This window comes from Castor canadensis, chromosome 5, assembly GCF_047511655.1.
Source record: "Castor canadensis chromosome 5, mCasCan1.hap1v2, whole genome shotgun sequence".
NCBI lineage: Eukaryota > Metazoa > Chordata > Mammalia > Rodentia > Castoridae > Castor > Castor canadensis.
The window spans coordinates 52,904,721-52,923,038 of NC_133390.1; positions in this window are offsets into that span (position 1 = coordinate 52,904,721).

Genomic DNA, 18,318 nt, shown 5'->3' on the forward strand with positions numbered 1-18,318 from the left:
TCTTATATTTGAAAGAAATTATTAGGTCATTCACTGGTAGATCCTTAGTATAACTGAATGGAATATAAATATATTATAATTTTTGTCAAAAGCAAGAAGGGAGAAAGAATCATGGGAAAGGAGAATCTCCCAAAGAAGACCACTGATTCTATTATCATGGGTATGTGATATAAAATAACAAATGTACATTAGTTATTGGAAATAAGTTATGTAAGAACTATGTCATAATTTTAACCAGTAATTCTCAGTTAATATCCTACTTCAAAACATTTTTATTGAACATTTTTTCACATATATATGTATCATTATTTTTTATTTAATTTTAATTCTAATATAGTTTTGCCATCTAAACACACCACCATCCACATTTTTGTTTTAAAAAGAAAATTATTTGAAGTGTTTTATATTATAAATTATTTTTTTCATAAGAATTAGTTTTTAGTATCATCCAAGATTGTAACTTTAATCGTGAAAATTATCTTAACACTACTTAAAGATGCTTTTAAATGAATGTATCTAGTTTGTCAAATGTGGAATTGTTATTCTTTTGTTCTTATAGTGAAGTCCTTTATAGCAGTTATAACAGTCATGTTATTGTGTATTTTTGAGTCTCTCATAATGGCTTTTCTTTATAGAAGAAATGACATTTTTATTCTGCCTTTCAGTATAATTCTTAGTTCAATATATAAAATTTTAGCTTATATTAAATATATTATTTTATATCTAATAGTATATATTAGATGCAATTAAATTGAGAAATATTTAAATTTGTTTCCAGAGATAATTACTAACAGTTTATGTAAAAAATGCTCCCTATTTTTACTGTTACTTATTATTTTTGACTTACATAAAAATTGAAAGGAAGGTATAATTAACCTAAGTGTAATCAAACTTAACACTTTGAAGCTACATTACATTTTCATTGACACAAAGATGGATAAGATTTTGCTGGAAGACCTGTGGGAGTCTGTGAGACAAACACAGGGTTCTCACTATCAATTCCAAAGTAGATTCTAAAAGAATCTGACCCAATACGTTCTGGGACTATGAGTCTTAACTTACTATCAGGTCCACAGGATTATGACTCATATTTAGTTAGAGTGAGGGCCTGGTTACTAGTATGACCTTTAACTTTGTTTAACACTACCTTAGGAAGAAATGTGTTCCTGAAAACTCATTTCACACAAAAAAGTATCCATTCCAGATTAGTCTGATCAAAAAGGTTGACAGTAGCTGAGAAAATTAGAAAGGATGAAGAAAATCATACAAGATCAGTGATTATAAAAGCCAGTAAAAATTCAGAGCCAATAGTTTGGTAAGTGGAATAGGAGATGATCTCAAATCAATGCTTGCCTCCATGGCTGTCTTTAAACTGAGCTCCAGTGATAAGTTTATGTGAGATTTAGCTGAAGTTACAAGTGTAATCACCCTTTTCCCCTTTTCTGAATTGCTACATATAATCCACATTTCAGCTTCAAAAACTTTGCCTCTTTAATTTTCAAATATGTGAAAACCCATTACGTCCAAGAAGACAATGCTGCTCATGGTTCTGAGATTGTCCTCCTCTTCATATGTTTTTGTGCATATTTTGTGCATGTCTGGGACCCCATCAGAATTTAAGTTATTGAAAGCTGTATGTGAAACATGGATGAACTCACCAGAAGGAAGGCAGTAATGCTAATTGATACGGATGAGAGAAAAATGATGTCAAACATATTTAATTTGTTAATATCCATTGAATATTGAGGGCCACTATAGACTGAGAAAAAAGAATTACAGTATGATTTTGTTCATATGGGACAAGTCCCAACTTTTATTCAGAGACATAATGCACAATTTCAAAGAGACATCATGGAATACAGTCTACAAGGACTCAATTAAATGCTCCAATGGAAAATAGAATCTAAGAAGAATCTATATCATCACCATTTTGGCCTGTCAAGCTTGTTTTCTTTAAGTTTACAACTAATTCATCCTAATACAATTGGAGTTAAATGAATAAGAAAAGCACACATAATTTTAAGAACTACTGTAGGATTATTACTTACAGACACTGGTAAATTATTTCCATGCATTATTTAATTTAATTCTCATATACAACCATATGTTGGAGTGCACTTGAGGTTTGAGATTTTATAATAATTATTTTACATATGAGGAATCTGTAACTTAGTTTGAGTAAATGACCTAAAATTATACATAATTTGAACATAAACTGACTCTAGAAGCATGTCACATCTGTGAATTTTTTTTGGCACATTAATACCTTTTTTTAATATTGGGAAGGGTCAAAAATAGACATGAGTTGGAGAATTTTCTCCTTGCCCCTCTCACATCACAAATCTGGAGAGGTTCCATTTATGACAAGGCGAAGTGTGATGAATTTCAAATAAAAAGTGTGGACACCCTTCTGAAATCTGCCTGATTTATGCTGGCCATCCAGATAGTGTGCTGATCTACTCAGTGTTCATCATTTGAAGGAATTATCTGAGTCATAAGTGAAGCATTTCCCAAATACAAAACAAGAGCAAATGACATGGAAGCAGTGGTAGGCCACAATCCGCCCAAACACAGTTTCCTCTTCTGCCACTTTTCAGTCCTGGGTTTTCAGATTTCACATTTACACAGACCCTCTTCCTCAGGGCAAGAAAGACAAGAGACATCGTTTTTATGACGTTCATGTGAAAGTCATAAGCGTCTGATAAGGGGTTGTTCATGAGTCTATCAAACTTGCTTTTTGTACCCACATTCTTTCTCAAACGTTTCAACTGTGTAAGATGCTCCTTGGCGATGTAGAATTGATTAATTTTTTTTATTTTATTATTCATATGTGCATACAAGTCTTGGGTCATTTCTCCCCCCTGCCCCCACCCCCTCCCTTACCACCCACTCTGCTCCCTCCCTCTCCCCCCCACCCCCTCAATACCCAGCAGAAACTATTTTGCCCTTATTTCTAATTTTGTTGTAGAGAGAGTATAAGCAATAATAGGAAGGAACAAGGGTTTTTGCTGGTTGAGATAAGGATAGCTATACAGGGAGTTGACTCACATTAATTTCCTGTGCGTGTGTGTTACCTTCTAGGTTAATTCTTTTTGATCTCACCTTTTCTCTAGTTCCTGGTCCCCTTCTCCTATTGGCCTCAGTTGCTTTTAAGGTATCTGCTTTAGTTTTTCTGCGTTAAGGGCAACAAATGCTAGCTAATTTTTTAGGTGTCTTACCTATCCTCACCCTCCCTTGTGTGCTCTCGCTTTTATCATGTGCTCAAAGTCCAATCCCCTTGATCTAATGTCCACATATGAGGGAGAACATACGATTTTTGGTCTTTTGGGCCAGGTTAACCTCACTCAGAATGATGTTCTCCAATTCCATCCATTTACCAGTGAATGATAACATTTTGTTCTTCTTCATGGCTGCATAGAATTCCATTGTGTATAGATACCACATTTTCTTAATCCATTCATCAGGGGTGGGGCATCTTGGCTGTTTCCATAACTTGGCTATTGTGAGTAGTGCTGCAATAAACATGGGTGTGCAGGTGCCTCTAGAGTAACCTGTGTCACACAGCTGTCAATTTTTATTCAGTATATTCACCATTATTGAATTCTATCTTTGAGAAAGAATCTAAGTATTTGTTGAAACTGCCATAATTTAATCTTTTTATCTACCACCTCCAAGTCAATATCTTATTTTATGTCAATGCACTTAAAATTTTTCAATCTAATCTATTTCACTCATATTAACATTTTTGTAGAACTAAGATTTTTAAGACTAAAAACATTAACTAATATTATGAAATGTAAAGTTCCAGAGATATTATTATATCACAGTTTTTCAATATTTATCTTATGACCTCCATTGGTTTTCCTAATTACTTAGTTCTACTTTTTATTTAATAATTATAATTATCTATAAGGATTTAATGTTTGGTTGATTTTATTTGACAATAGTTTTAGTCTCTTTCCCCCCAAAAGAAGCTGTTCTATAATTTAAAAATATCCTTTTTTAGCTGAGCATGGAGGCATGTGCCTATAATCCCAAGTGTTCAGGAGGCAGATGTCAGAAGCATCTCAATTCAAGTCCAGCCTAGTCAAAATGTTAATGAGACTCCATCTCAACCAAGAAAGTTGTGCATGGTGGCACATCTGTCATCCCAGATACACAGGGATGTAAATAGGATGATTGTTCAGAATGGCCAGGCAAAAAAAATGAGACTTGAAAGAAAGAAGGAAAGAAAGAAAGGAGGAAGGAAGGGAGGGAGGTTGGGAGAGAGGGAGGGAGAGAGAAAGAGAAAGGAAAGAAAGAAAGGAAGGAAGGAAGGAAGGAAGGAAAGAAAGAAAGAAAGAAAGAAAGAAAGAAAGAAAGAAAGAAAGAAAGAAAGAAAGAAAGAAAGAAAGAAAGAAAGAAAGAAAGAAAGAAAGAAAAGGAAAGAAAGAAAAGGAAAGAAAGAAAGTCAAAAGGGCTAGGAACAAACTCAAAGGGGAGAGTGCCTCCCTACAAACCTGCGGGCCTAAATTCAATTCCCAGTACCTCTAAAATATGTCTTTCATTTATCCTTATGGAGCAAATAAAACATAGGAAAACTTAAATTAACCCCCCTTGTCCGGCCATCTATACCTATTTGAATCTGAGTGCCTTACTCCAGAATCTTCTGGAAATGAATCCTATGAATATTAGTATAGAAAAGACTAAGTTCAGAATGATGTTATATCTGGTGGGTGCTTGGTTTGTCTTGGTATTTTAGTTACTTTTGTTTTTAAGTAAAATTCACTGTTTATCAAGCTATGTCTCACTATATATCACTCTATGAAATTTTTTAGCATTTAGTATACTTGTTCACCAAAGATAGCTTTCTTCAACACAATTCGATAGTTGATTCTTCTGTGTAGTGAATTGTTTCATTGTCTCTGTGTTACCCCATGAAATGTAGGGTAGCACAGGGATTGGACCATATACTGTAAGAAAAGCCTAAGCAAGTTTTGATGAAAGAACCGTAACTCCATAATTTAGTTTCTGTGTGACTACAAGGTAATTCCCTTAATTTCTCTGTGCTTCATTTTATCCACTAAATTTATCTACTGCAACATGGAAATAATAAGATAATTTTCCTCAGAAGCTTTTTATTGATAATTAGCTAAGTTATTATATTTAAGTTGTTGAGAACAGAACCAAGAGCATGGTGATTACTTTGTAGGTATTATTATTTCTACTTATTTATCTTCTCAGTGATGACTTTTATTCTTGTTTTTTTCTCTGTATTCTACTTATTGCTCCAAATGTCTACGTACAAGTAATTGGTTTTCCTAGTCTATTCTAATTTCATGCTTTTAAACTTATGTGAAGCGTTTTTTACTATTTCTAATTTTCTATGATCTATAATAAAAACACTAATTTCTTTCTATCTTACAACTTTTAACCTCTTTTTGTTTCTTGTTTGAAGGAGTTTGTGAACAAGTTTCTTTTTTTCTCTTATTTATTTTAGATTGTTGAAAAATGTATAAAATGCCTTATTTTTCTAGAGCAATGAAATTCTAATTCACATTTGATCATAATTTTAAATGGCTATCTCCTTAAATGCTATTTTAATGTATGTTACTATTAATAGATCACCGGGTTTGAATGAAAGTAATTCAACATGTACTGTTCTGTTTTCTTTGGGTTTTGCTCATTTATATTTTTGAATAATTAAATAGAGATGAATATGAGCCATAGATCCGTTACACATCTTGTACTCTAACTTATGTTAGAATCGTTCAGATTTTTATTTTGTTTACTACTGAGAGGGAGGGGTCATCTGACAAAACTTATTTGTCACTCATTTTATGCATCCCCACTCAGAGGAATTTTTCTTAGTCATGAAGTGAGTCTGGGTAGTATTCTTCACAAAGTCCCATATTTGCAGTAAATCTCCCTCTTAGGATTCTTTGGGTGTTGAGCTGCTTTGTATTTTAAGACATAATGAACCTAGAAGCTCTTAGTTATACAGCTTCCATTCAAACCTACTCAGGCTTTTCTCACAGTGCATGGTCCAATCCTGGTGCTAACATCTGGCTCATAATGTAAAACCCAGACAGTGAAACAACTCAGTTCACAGTTGATCTTGGAATACAAAACATCTCAACACCTAAAGATTCCTAAGAGGGAGATTTACTACAAATGAGGCATTGAGTACACTACAGATAAACTTGGCAACAAACTCACAGTCCCAGTCATCCTAATTTTATAAAGAATTCTCTGAAAGCACTTTATATTTAAAAAAAATAAATAATACTTATAAGCATACTTTTCTCATATAATTACAACTGAAATCTTTTTCCATTGTTCTTTTTTTCTGATCATTTTGAAGGGTTTCAAGTACAGCATCTGTATGTACCATGAGTTGCTGAAAACACTTTCTTCCTTTAAGAAAACAATATCAAAAAGAACACTTTAACATATTTAAGTGAAACAGGTAATAGAAATGATTACTCATTAGAATGTAAATGAATCATTAAATGTTGATGTCATTATTTATAAACAGAAAAATGTTAAATGAATCTAGAACTAAGACTAATCATACAACATGTTTCAAAATTGATTTAGGAATAGATTTTAGGTGTTCTCATCTTAAAGAAATGAGTATGTGATACAAAGGATGCATTAATCAACTTGATTTGATAATTCTATAATATGTACATATATCAAAATATAACATTATATGCTACAAATATATAAAATTACTTTCAAATAAAAAATATTTTTTTTAAAATTTAAAAGATGTAGACCTACAAGTACTTATATAATAACTAGGAGTTTGTCTTATGATGAATCAGGGTGAATAGACACGTTTATGTATACCCACACTGTGCATATGTCTATGCATGGATGTATATGCCAATGTACATGTACCTCTTCTCTTGGAAAAACAAGAAAAACAGAAAGCTAATCAGTTTTAATAAAATGGTCTTTGGGGCATGTAATTCAATTTTTATAGCCAGGATACTCCAGAAAACCAGAACCCAAAGGAAAAAAAAATATATATATATATATATTTATATACAATGAGAGAGAGAGGGGGCGGGGAGAGAGAGAGGTGTTATAAAGAATTGGTTTGCAGGGTAGGTATGCTAAGAAGTTAAAGATCTTCAGGGTGTGCCAGCAGGCTAAAGACCTGGAAGAGCTGATGTTCCAGTTCAAGTGCCCATGCCATCTGCTGTACAACCAGGAACAGCTGACATTAGAGATAAAATCCAAAGGCACCTAGTTATAGAATCTTTCCTTTGCTTGGGGGAGGCAAGTCTTTTTGTTCTAGCCAGGCCTTCAACTGACTGGATGAGCTACTTCCACATTAAGAACAATCTGCATTCCTCTAAGTCTCAGCAATTTAAATGTTAGTCTCTGATAGGAGGTAGGATTTGATCAGTGTGCACTGCATTCATGCGTTGAAATATCACAGTGAATTCCATTAATATGCATAATTAATACATGTTAATAAAAATGGAATACAAATAATAAATGAATAAACAAGTTAATGTTAATCTTATCTCAAACATCCTCACAGAAGTATCCAGGAAAATACTTGACCAAAAATGTAAGTGTTCCCATACCACAGCCCAGTTGATACACAAAATGGCCTTATCACAGTAGTCAGTTTAGGGGTTGGAAGGAGTTGTCATTCATATGAAAAGTGAAAATTAATATTTGATTACTGTGCCAAAATATAACATAAAATATAGATAATATCATTCCTTTCTTTCCAAGGATAACATACATTCAAACTTTATAAAAAAATTAAAAAGAAGTTAACAAATGTGTACAAAAATTAGTCTGTATGTAGACATAAGCTCACTTAAAAGCAAATAGTCCTTCTAGAAACTGGCCATAGTAGTCTGCCCATGTGGAGTAAAACCTACTTTAAGTAGAGATAATATATAAATAAATGTCTTCAAGTGATGCTCCATTAAAAAATTAAACAGTCGAATTGTTCAAAATCAACATCTTTGTTAAATTCGTTTTGTTTAAATATGCTATTTTCAAATCAATTATTTTGAAAAATAAAATTATGTTTGTTTGTAAAGCTCTGGAGAAAGGTTATTTTTAGTTTTAAAATGTCCCAGTCACTGACTCCTGGACAAACTTGTTAATTTACAGGTGAACTAGTTTTCAAATGTGAGCTTTAATGTCATGAAACATAGACAAGGACCAAAGAGGGCAATACGAACACAGGTATGATTATCATTTTTGTTTTGTTTTGTTTTCTTTTGTTTTACTTGAGGCAGGGTTTCCAATGTTGTCTTTATATAGCTCAATGATCTCCCATCTCCTCCTTCCCAGTCCTGGGATTATAGACATATGCTGCCATGCTAGGTTCTGATTATCACTTCTTTTTTTTGTAACCCTATTAATGGTTGATTACTACACAATCAATTGCATCAATTGAACTGAAAGTTAAGTTGGCAGCTAACTCATCTATAATCATCCTATTTTCAGGTTTTGGTGCCAGAAATATTTTGGAGAAAGTCCAAGTGTCTCTCATTTATTTATCCTGAGGTTTGCTTTTCAAAGTGTTCCATTGAGATATTCTGACAATGAGGTACTAATTAAACACTGTGTATTTCCCATTCTTTTTTGATGTGGACTATGTGGGATGAATACACTTGCATCTTCTTATAACATTCATAATACTCACAGAAAATCTGTTCTGCTATCTACATCTTAAGGACTAGGTAAATGAGATACTGACAAGTTAATTATTTGCCTAAATTCATAGGGATGGGAAGAGATGAAGGCATGCTTGGTATACAAGTAATCTGGTTGCAGAGTTTGCGTTCTTAAAGCAACTCATCTCAGTGCTTCCATTTCACAACATATCCCTGCAATATTATTGTAACTGCTTATAGCTTATCTTAAAGGACTTGTTTTGTATGACATGTGATGAAATATATATATATCTATCATGAAAATGATAAAATTTTAAATCAAGTGATAACAAGGTGTGGTACAGTGGGAACTGTGAACTGATTATTCACAGTTGTCAGGGATTTAAAATGCTGCAAACCCCAAAACACCAATTTAACCTTACCATTAGAATTGAATATGCATTACTCCTCTGTGTATGCCTCTTGCCTCTGAATTCTTGCAACTGTTAGAATTATTTTCTATCAATTTATATTCTCCTAAAATTCAGGAGGAATGATTTTTGTCTATCTGGGAGACTGCCAGACATACTCCTTTCTGAGGTATCCAGGTGGTATTTTCTGGAAGACGGATTGTGGTTTGCCTTCCTACCCTATGCAGGAAAACTGTTAGCAGCTTCATTATTTCTTGATTGTGTGTTTGGACTTTTGACTTACTCTGTGGCACAGAAGTTTCTGGACCCTGATAGTAGGAGATTTTTCCTTGTACTTCACAATGACAAAAATGTTGGCTCCCTAAACTCTGCTCATGTTCTTTGAACCTGGATTGGTGCGTGTAGAAAGGGCATGGAAGCTCCAGTTCCCTTTTCACATACTTTGCTCTATGTATCCTTTACCTGACTATTCTACAAAACTTACTAAACTCAAAGAGGAGACAGTAAAGAATCCTGATTTATAGCCGATCAGTCAGTAATGTAGGTGGCAGTCTACTACTTGTGCTCGGTTGCTGAAGTGAGGAACAATCTTGCATAACTGAGACTCTTATTCCAGGTAGAAAGTATCAGAATGGAATTGAATTAGAGGACATCCAGTTGGCATCCACTGGAGAAATGATGGGTGTTGGTTGGAGAAAACCCTACATGCATATTGATAACCAGAGATTATATATTTTGTGTTCTGCGTTAATTAAAACATTTATATTACACAACTATTAACATAATACTGGTACTATCTAAAGCCACAGATATTAAAGTTTACAGTATATACTTCTCACATTTGTTTCTTATCCATGAACATATTATGCTGTAAATTAAAGCATCAACTTATATTTTAGTTATGTTCCTTCTCTATCATTCACCATTTGATTCCGGTGGACCCATGTGTTTATCAAAAGACATGTGTGAGAATTTTTGTATCAGCTGTTTGTAATGGTCCAACAAGAAAAAAACTTAGGCCAATAACTGAATGATCAAAATGTAATATAATAAACATTGATGGATATAATAAATACTAATGAGAAAAAATAATTATGTGTTATGTAATTCTCTTTATTTAAAATTCAAAGATAAATAAACAATTTATTATCACAAGAGAGAGAATAAATGTTACTTCCGAAGGAACCATTCGGGGTGTTTGCCATATTTTACCTCTTAATTTAGGTGATAATCCTATAAGGGTCTGCATGTATTTAAACTAAACACTTAAAGATTGATGCAATTAATATTTCATATATTTCAATATATTAATCCCACACTCCCATAAAAAAGAAAAAAATTAATAAACTTCAAATCAATATGTTTTTTCTAAGAAGAATGTCAAATTATATGTAATTATTAATAACACAAGACATTTTGAAAATATAGGTTATTTTTGGATAATAACATGATTCACTAAAATGAAAAAAAAAAGCTCTCAATTAATCTCAGGATCCTTGCCAATCCACACCTTCTAAGTAAGATATTAAATTAAGTCATATGGAAGGTTTTCTTTTTTATGTGCAGGTATTTGAGCCAGGTCTCTATATATGGTGCTGACTGGTCTCAAATTCAGTAGCTAATGCAGTAACCTTAAAATGACAGAGGTAAATATGGGAAGGTGATTGGGAAGTAGTGAAGAAGTCAGGTAGAGATGAATCAATTCGGCTTGTAATACACATGTGCATGGAAGCAATGTTAGGAATTTCTCTTTATAGCTATCCTTATCTCAAACTAACAAAAACAGTATGTCTTTCTTATTATTACTCATGTCTTCTCTTCAACAAAGTTGAGAAAAGGGCAGAACAAGCTCTGCCTGAAAGAGAGGGGGGTGGGGGGGAGAGGAAGGGGGCAGGAGGTAGGGGAAGAAATGGCCCAAACAATGTATGCACAAATGAATAAATGAATAAAGGAAAAGGTAAATAAAGATGGAAAATATTACAATAGCAAAATAAAAAAAGTTCAGCATGCAATCCAGGCTGGCCTCATACTTGATCCTCCTGCCTCAGCATCCTGAATGCTGGGATCACAGGCATGTGCCACATGCCTGGTTATGTGAAGGAATTTCATAACCAAATACTGACCTTTACTCGCTATACAGTTACTTATTATAGCACACGTAACATATTGCTATCTGAATTTACTACTCCCTGCCGTTTCCACTTAGATGTTATTGTTAGGATGACTGGGTCTGGTGGTACATACTTGTAATTCCAGCTGCCTACTTGGGAATTGATGCAGGAGAATTGCAATTTCAAGTCCAACCTGAACAACATAGAGAGACTCCATTTACATGAGGGAGGGAGGAAGACTAATGACTTAGGCTAAATAACTGCTTAGAAATTCTTAAATTTGTTATATTTAGCACATTGTATGAAGATTTCAGAGCCTTTGGTGTTAGTGTATCTATATTTAAGAATACTACTGTCATGTTACAGTGTGAACTTGCGCACATCTTTAACCTCACTGCATGCCTGTTAGATTTCATATTTAAAACAATGTATCTATAATATCTATAACATAGATTTATTTGAATTAAAGACAATGACAAGTCAAATGATGCATAATAGATCAAATGATAAAAAAATGACTTGAAATGAGTAGTAGTAGTATTTATTGTCAACTTTTCATATTTTTAAACAAAAGTTATATGGGGGACAGATATGTTAGGGTGGCATGAAGGTGATCTGAAGAGAAATAACATGGTGATTCTGTACTTTGTCCACTTATAATCAGTTGTAGTAAAACAAATGCACATATCTGTAAGGAAATTTTATTAGGGGTAGAGCAAAAACAGTAGAAACTATCTTAGTTCTTTTGATGTCCCAAGATAAAATGTAAAAAAAAATAATAATAAGTTCAGGGAATTTATGAAGGATAGAATTTTGTTTCCTACAGTTTGGAAGGTGGAAGAACATGGCACTGGCTAAATGGGTGTGTGGTGAAGTCACCCTTCCCCGCTCATGAGAAGACGTCCTTTCTAAGATCAAAGGCCTACCAAACTCTCTGCAACCTCTTTGTCAGACCACTAATTATCTCTGAAATCCCTACAAAAATAACAACAGCAACTTTATTTCAGTAGTGGAGAAATCTCTTTTCTCCTCTTTGTGCTTGTTTTCTTCTTGCCTTACCCTCTAACTTATTCTTATGTCCTCTTTTCTTTTCTCCTCTGCATACTTTCCCTCCCCCTTTCAACACTGGAAATAAAGATAGTGCCGCTACAATTCAATGCTGAACAATTCCTGAAGACCATTTCTGAGTCTGATCTGAAACCAATTACAGCAACTCATTTTCTTTCCTACAGAGAGATTGAAAAGATATTTCAGACTACCTTGAAAATGAGAGATTCAAAATGCTTTATTAACCTGGGGATAGAATATTACTAAGGAGAGGCTTAAGTACCTGACAATGACAACAACAGTGGTTTTTGTCAATCCCCATGCTACCTGAATCTAGGCTCTAAGATTTTCATGTACAAATCTATGATTTTCAAGTCTCAACCTATGCTGATTCCAGGGACTTCTTTACCATTATGTAGTTAGGAATATAAAATTATATACATGACCTTAAAAAGGCTAGTGCAAGACAGGTTTTGAAGTTTAAATTTTGCTATTTACAGAGCAGATTCACCCCAACATAGTGGGCAACTTATTTTTAACTACATACAATACTGACTCTACTAACATTTTCTTAGATAATATGTAACCAAAACTTTTTGAGGAAGACTGAAAACTAAGAATGCACTCCATTTCTTTTCAATAGCGGTCACGTGATTAATCTAAATTTTGAATGAAATCTTTAAGTGAAATGGCATTTTTTTAGCATGTGTCTTAGCCTTATGCATATCTGTTTCTTACACTTACTTTTTTTTAAAGAAATACATGTACCTATTTCAATAAAAACAGAAGTATATTTCTCTACAGAAGACTTTTTATTATTCTTAGTTTTATTCTTATGGAAAACTGTCTTATATTGTGCTTATCTTTCTTAAAAGATAGTACAGTCTATTTATTTGTCCAATTTCCTGACATATGAACTCTGACTTTATATAAAAATAAAATTCCTAGTGGGGTTATTTGCTTTGCTACATGAGAAAATCTGGGGGGGGGTGGAATCATTCAGGTTTGTTTTATACTTTTTTTTGGCTTGTTCATCTGTTTTGAACTCAGAAATATCTTTATCTTTTTGTTTGAATGTTATCAAATCAACCACAAGCAAAGGCTTTTCCTGAATTGGAATTGAATTGTGGTCCTCTACTTGTCTATATTTCAGTTCTTCATTGCTTTGAAGAGAAGATGTAGAAAGCTTCCTTAGCCTTTCAGCTTTTCATTGACAATAGAACATTTTTGTTTTCTTTCATTTCTCCCAAACATTATTCAAAATATAGTTCAAAAATTATCACAGTTATAATCCTAGATATTCTTTCATTTACATGTTCCAAAGGAACTCTGATGAGTTCATCATAATGAATACTATTAAATTTACACTAAAATAAGAAATAACAATCATGGTAACAAGAATAGTAAAAATAATTCATAACATATGTTCCACGAACTATGAAATCAAAGTCCCCACATGATTAAAAACATGTAAAAGTTGAAGTATGAAAATCTTAGTAAAAGTCAAGATCCTAGTATATTTATCCAAGTTCCTGCCAAAAAGAGGCTTTTTGTAAAAATTGAGTCTATTTAATTTTTAGTCATACAAAAGTGGTATTTTGAAATTTTTTTTCAGATGCATGTTACAATTAATATTTTAAAAAATCTTGAACAATATTACTTTTAATAAAGGTTAAACATCTTTTTTTGGTAAACAGCAAATTACATTCATCTCAATGTAATTTAATGTAATTCAATGAGCATAATTAATTATTATTTATTACATTGAATTAGATAGTGGAGAATACCTATAAGGCAACTTCTTTATCACTGAGAATATAGTAAATAAATTAAAAAAGTGCAGAATTGTTAAGTATACTTTTCTGAGACTTTAAAAGTAAGTACACTTTATCATTTGTTATGTAATGTTTTAGAACATTGCACTTCAAATGTAGCACTGGTCATTCAAATATAAAACATTCTGAATATCTGAGATAAAATGCTAAAGTTATATATAGAAACAGCCTGTATGAATAAATATAGCCTATGATTTTTAAATCAAATGTATACATCATTCATTTTCCATTATAGCTATTTATTTCTTAAATAAATATTTTTTTCTTAATGGCTAAAATTAGATCATTATCTAGTAAAAAGTCTGGACATAAATGGATTAAAAAAACATCAAAAACCAAATTGGATGATGTGATATTGAAAAATAACCAATAATTCCTCTGGTAGCTTTTAAAAATATACTTTAGATTGGATGTCTTTAAATTAATTTTGGCAGTACTGTGTGTTGAAGTTAGAGTTTCATGCCTCCTATGCAGGCATTCTACCACTTGAGCTAGTCCACCAGCCCTTTTTTAGTTGGGTGTTTTTGAGATAGGCTCTTGTTCTATGACCTAGTTGGCATAGAGGGAGATCCTTCTAATTGTGCTTCCCCATGTAGCTGGGAAGACAGACATGTGGTGAGGACACTACATTCAACCACTGATTGAGATGGAATCTCAAGACTTTTAAAAAAATATAAAAATTTTTTTATTGTTCTACAGGGTAGGTTATATTATAGCATTTACAAAAGTTAATTCACCCCCACCATCATTCTCCTTTTTCCCCTCTTCCTCCCATTCCTGAAACACTTTCAACTGGTATCATTTTTTCCATTTACATACATATGCACACAGTATTTGCACTGTATTCAACATCCCATGCCCTTTCCCCATCTTTTCCCCTCTTTTCCTCTCCTCCTCAACTCCTCCCCTATTTCCACTCTGGGGCATACCAACACCCCCAAGACAGGACCTCTTCTGCCCTGCTATTGTCCAATTTTGTTAAAGAGAGAAAAAATAACATTCTTTTTGTTTAAGATAGCTACCCAAGGAGTTTCCTTGTGACACATCCATGTATATATGTATTATAATCCGAATTTCTTCATCTCCTCTAATTTTCTTCTTTCTAAATTAGTCCCCTTCTTATGGGGATTTCAACAGGTTTAAAAATTCTGTATTCACCTTCTTAACTTCCTTCTTTTACCCTCCCTTTCTGGTATGTGACCTCCCCTTAGTGTGAACTGTTTTTCATAATATTGCTATATTTGTATTAGGTCTATATTCCACATATGAGAGAAAACATGTAGCTTTGTTCCATCTGAACCTGGCAAACTTCACTTAAGATGATGTTTTCCAGCTCCATCCATTTACCAGCAAATGATAAAATTTCATTCTGCTTAGTAACAGAATAAAATTCTATTGTATATTGTGCTGTTACAGGATGGAATACTATGTAGGTATATGTTAGGTCCATTAGATCTATGGCATTATTTAATTAAAGAATTTATTTGTGGATTTTTTTTGCTTACATGACTATGTATTGATGATAGAAGGGTATTAAAGTCTCCCACTACTACTGCATTGGGATTTATCTGTGATTTTTCTAAAATAGACTACATTCTTGGGCACAAAGCAAATCTCAACAAATATAAGAAAATTGAAATAACCCCTGCTCACTGTCTGATCACAATGCAATAAAACTATATCTCAACAACAGAAGAAGCAGCAGAGAATAAACAAACAATTGGAGGCCAAACAACACATTGCTCAATGATCAGTACATCATGGAGTATGTTAAAAATGCCTAGAATTTAATGAAAATGAAAACACAAACTATCAGAACTTGTCAGACACAGAAAAGGCAGTCCTTAGGGGAAAGTTTATAGCCATAAATGCACATATTAAAAATACAGAAAGATCTCAAATAAATGACCTAATGCTGCATCTCAAACTCCTAGAAAAACAAGAACAGGCTAAACCCAAAACAAGCAGAAGGAGAGAAATAATAAAAATAAGCACCAAAATCAATGAAATAGAGACCAAAAAAACAAAAACAAAGAATCAATGAAACAAAAAGCTGGTTCTATAAAAAAAAAGAAACAAGATTGAAAAATTCCTGAAAATCTCACTAAAATGAGGAGGGAAAGGCCCAAATTAATAAATTAGAAATGAAAAGGGATTGATTGCAAGAAACCAAGGAAATCCAGGGAATCATCAGGGCCTACTTTGAAATCCCATATTCAAATAAACTGGAAAATCCAGAAGAAAAGGACAATTCTCCAGATACATATGACCACCCAAAAGGAAAAATTTATCACGTAAAGAGATCTATAGCACTCAATGAAATTGAAGAAGCAATTTTTTTTTCCCAAAAAAGGGAAGTTCAGGACCTGATGGATTCTCCATTGAATTCTACCAGACCTTTAAAGGAATAATACCAGCATGCCTTGAATATTTCCATGAACTAGAAAGGGAAGGAAAACTGCCAAATTCATTCTATAAAGACAGTATTATATTCATTCCAAAACTGGAGATGTATGCCACAAAAAAAATAAATAAAACTACAGGTCAGTCTCTTTAATGAACATAGATGCAAAAATCCTCAATTAAAAAAATGCCAAGTTGAATTCAACAACATATCAGAAAAATCTGGCTTTATCCCAGGGATGCAGATATACTTCAATATACACAAACCATTAAACATCATGCAGCACATTATCAGAAGCAAAGACAAAAACCACTTGATCATTTCAACGTATGCAGAAAAAGCCTGAGATAAAATTCAACATTCTTTCATGATAAAGCTCTGATGAAACTAGGAATAGAAGTAACATACCTCAACATAATAAAAGCTATATATGACAAACCTATAGCCAGCATTATACTTAATGGGTAAAAACTGAAACCATTTCCTCTAAGGTCATGAATGAGACCTCACTCCTATTCAGGATAGTCTTAGAATTCCTAGACAGAACAATAAAATAGGAAGAAGAAATAAAAGGAATATAAATAGGAAAGGAAGAGGTTGAATCTCTAAGAGGAAGAGACATGATTTCATATCTAAAAGACACAAAAAAACGCCACTAAAACACGTATAGACAGCTTCAACAAAGTAGCAGGATACAAAAACAATTTATAAAAATCAGTATCTCTTGTATAAAATATCCATGAACAGATTGAGAAAGAATATAGGAAAATAATTCCATTTATCATAGACTTAAAAAATGAAGTATATGGGAATAAACTTAACAAAAGATGTGAATGATCTCTGCAAGGAAAACTTATATAAATAAAAAAAGTTCAAAATTGTTAAGTATACTTTTCTGAAACTTTAAAAGTAAGTACATTTTACTCAGCCACAAAAAAGAATGAAATTTTGTCATTTGCAGATAAGTGGATGGATTTGGAGAACATCATCTTAGCCAGGCTCAGAAGGCCAAAATCAGCACATTCTCCCTCATATGTGGATTATAGACCCAAAACAAGTGCTGCAATGTTATGGGACAAGAGTCACACTAAGGGGAGGTAGCATATGAAAGGGAAAGCACAAGGGAAGGAAACTAAAGCTTGAATGTGGTTGATGAGCTCTCTGTACAGGAATGAATACAGAAATCTTAAATTGGCTGGGGTCACCTTGTGAAAAGGATTAGGGAGGAGTGAAGAGAATTAGAGGAGATGAACCAATTTGGGTTGTATTACATATATTCATGGAAACATCACCAGAAAATTCCCTGAGTAGCTATCTTTATGTCAAACTAGCAAAACTGCCTTATTTTCCTTTTTATCTTTTATCTTCTACAAAATTGGAAAACAGGAGGGCAGAACAGGTCCTGTGGATGGGTTTGAGGGAAGGCTTAGCCCAGTGGGAAGGGGGAAGCAGCAGGGAAAGGAGGTAGGAGGATAAATAGTGTGCAAATAATGTATACACATATGTAAATGCAAAAATGATACCTGTTGAAACTTTTCCAGGAATCTGGGGTACGGGAGATAAAGGAGAGCAGTGAAGGGGTGAATTAAAGTATATATTTGATATATTGTAAGAACCTTTGTAAATGCTACAATGTACCCTAACCCAGTACAACAATAAAGAAAAAAAATCAAAAAAAAATTCACTGTATATAAATAAATTTTCTTAATATTTTCATCAGGAGTGTATCCTCTTGTCTATTTCCCATAGCTTAGCTATTGTGAATAATGCTGCAATAAACATTGGTATGCAGGTGCCTTTGTGATAACCTGACTTACATTCCTTTGGGTCTATCCCTAGGTGTGGAATTGCTGGATCATACAGCAGTTCTATTGT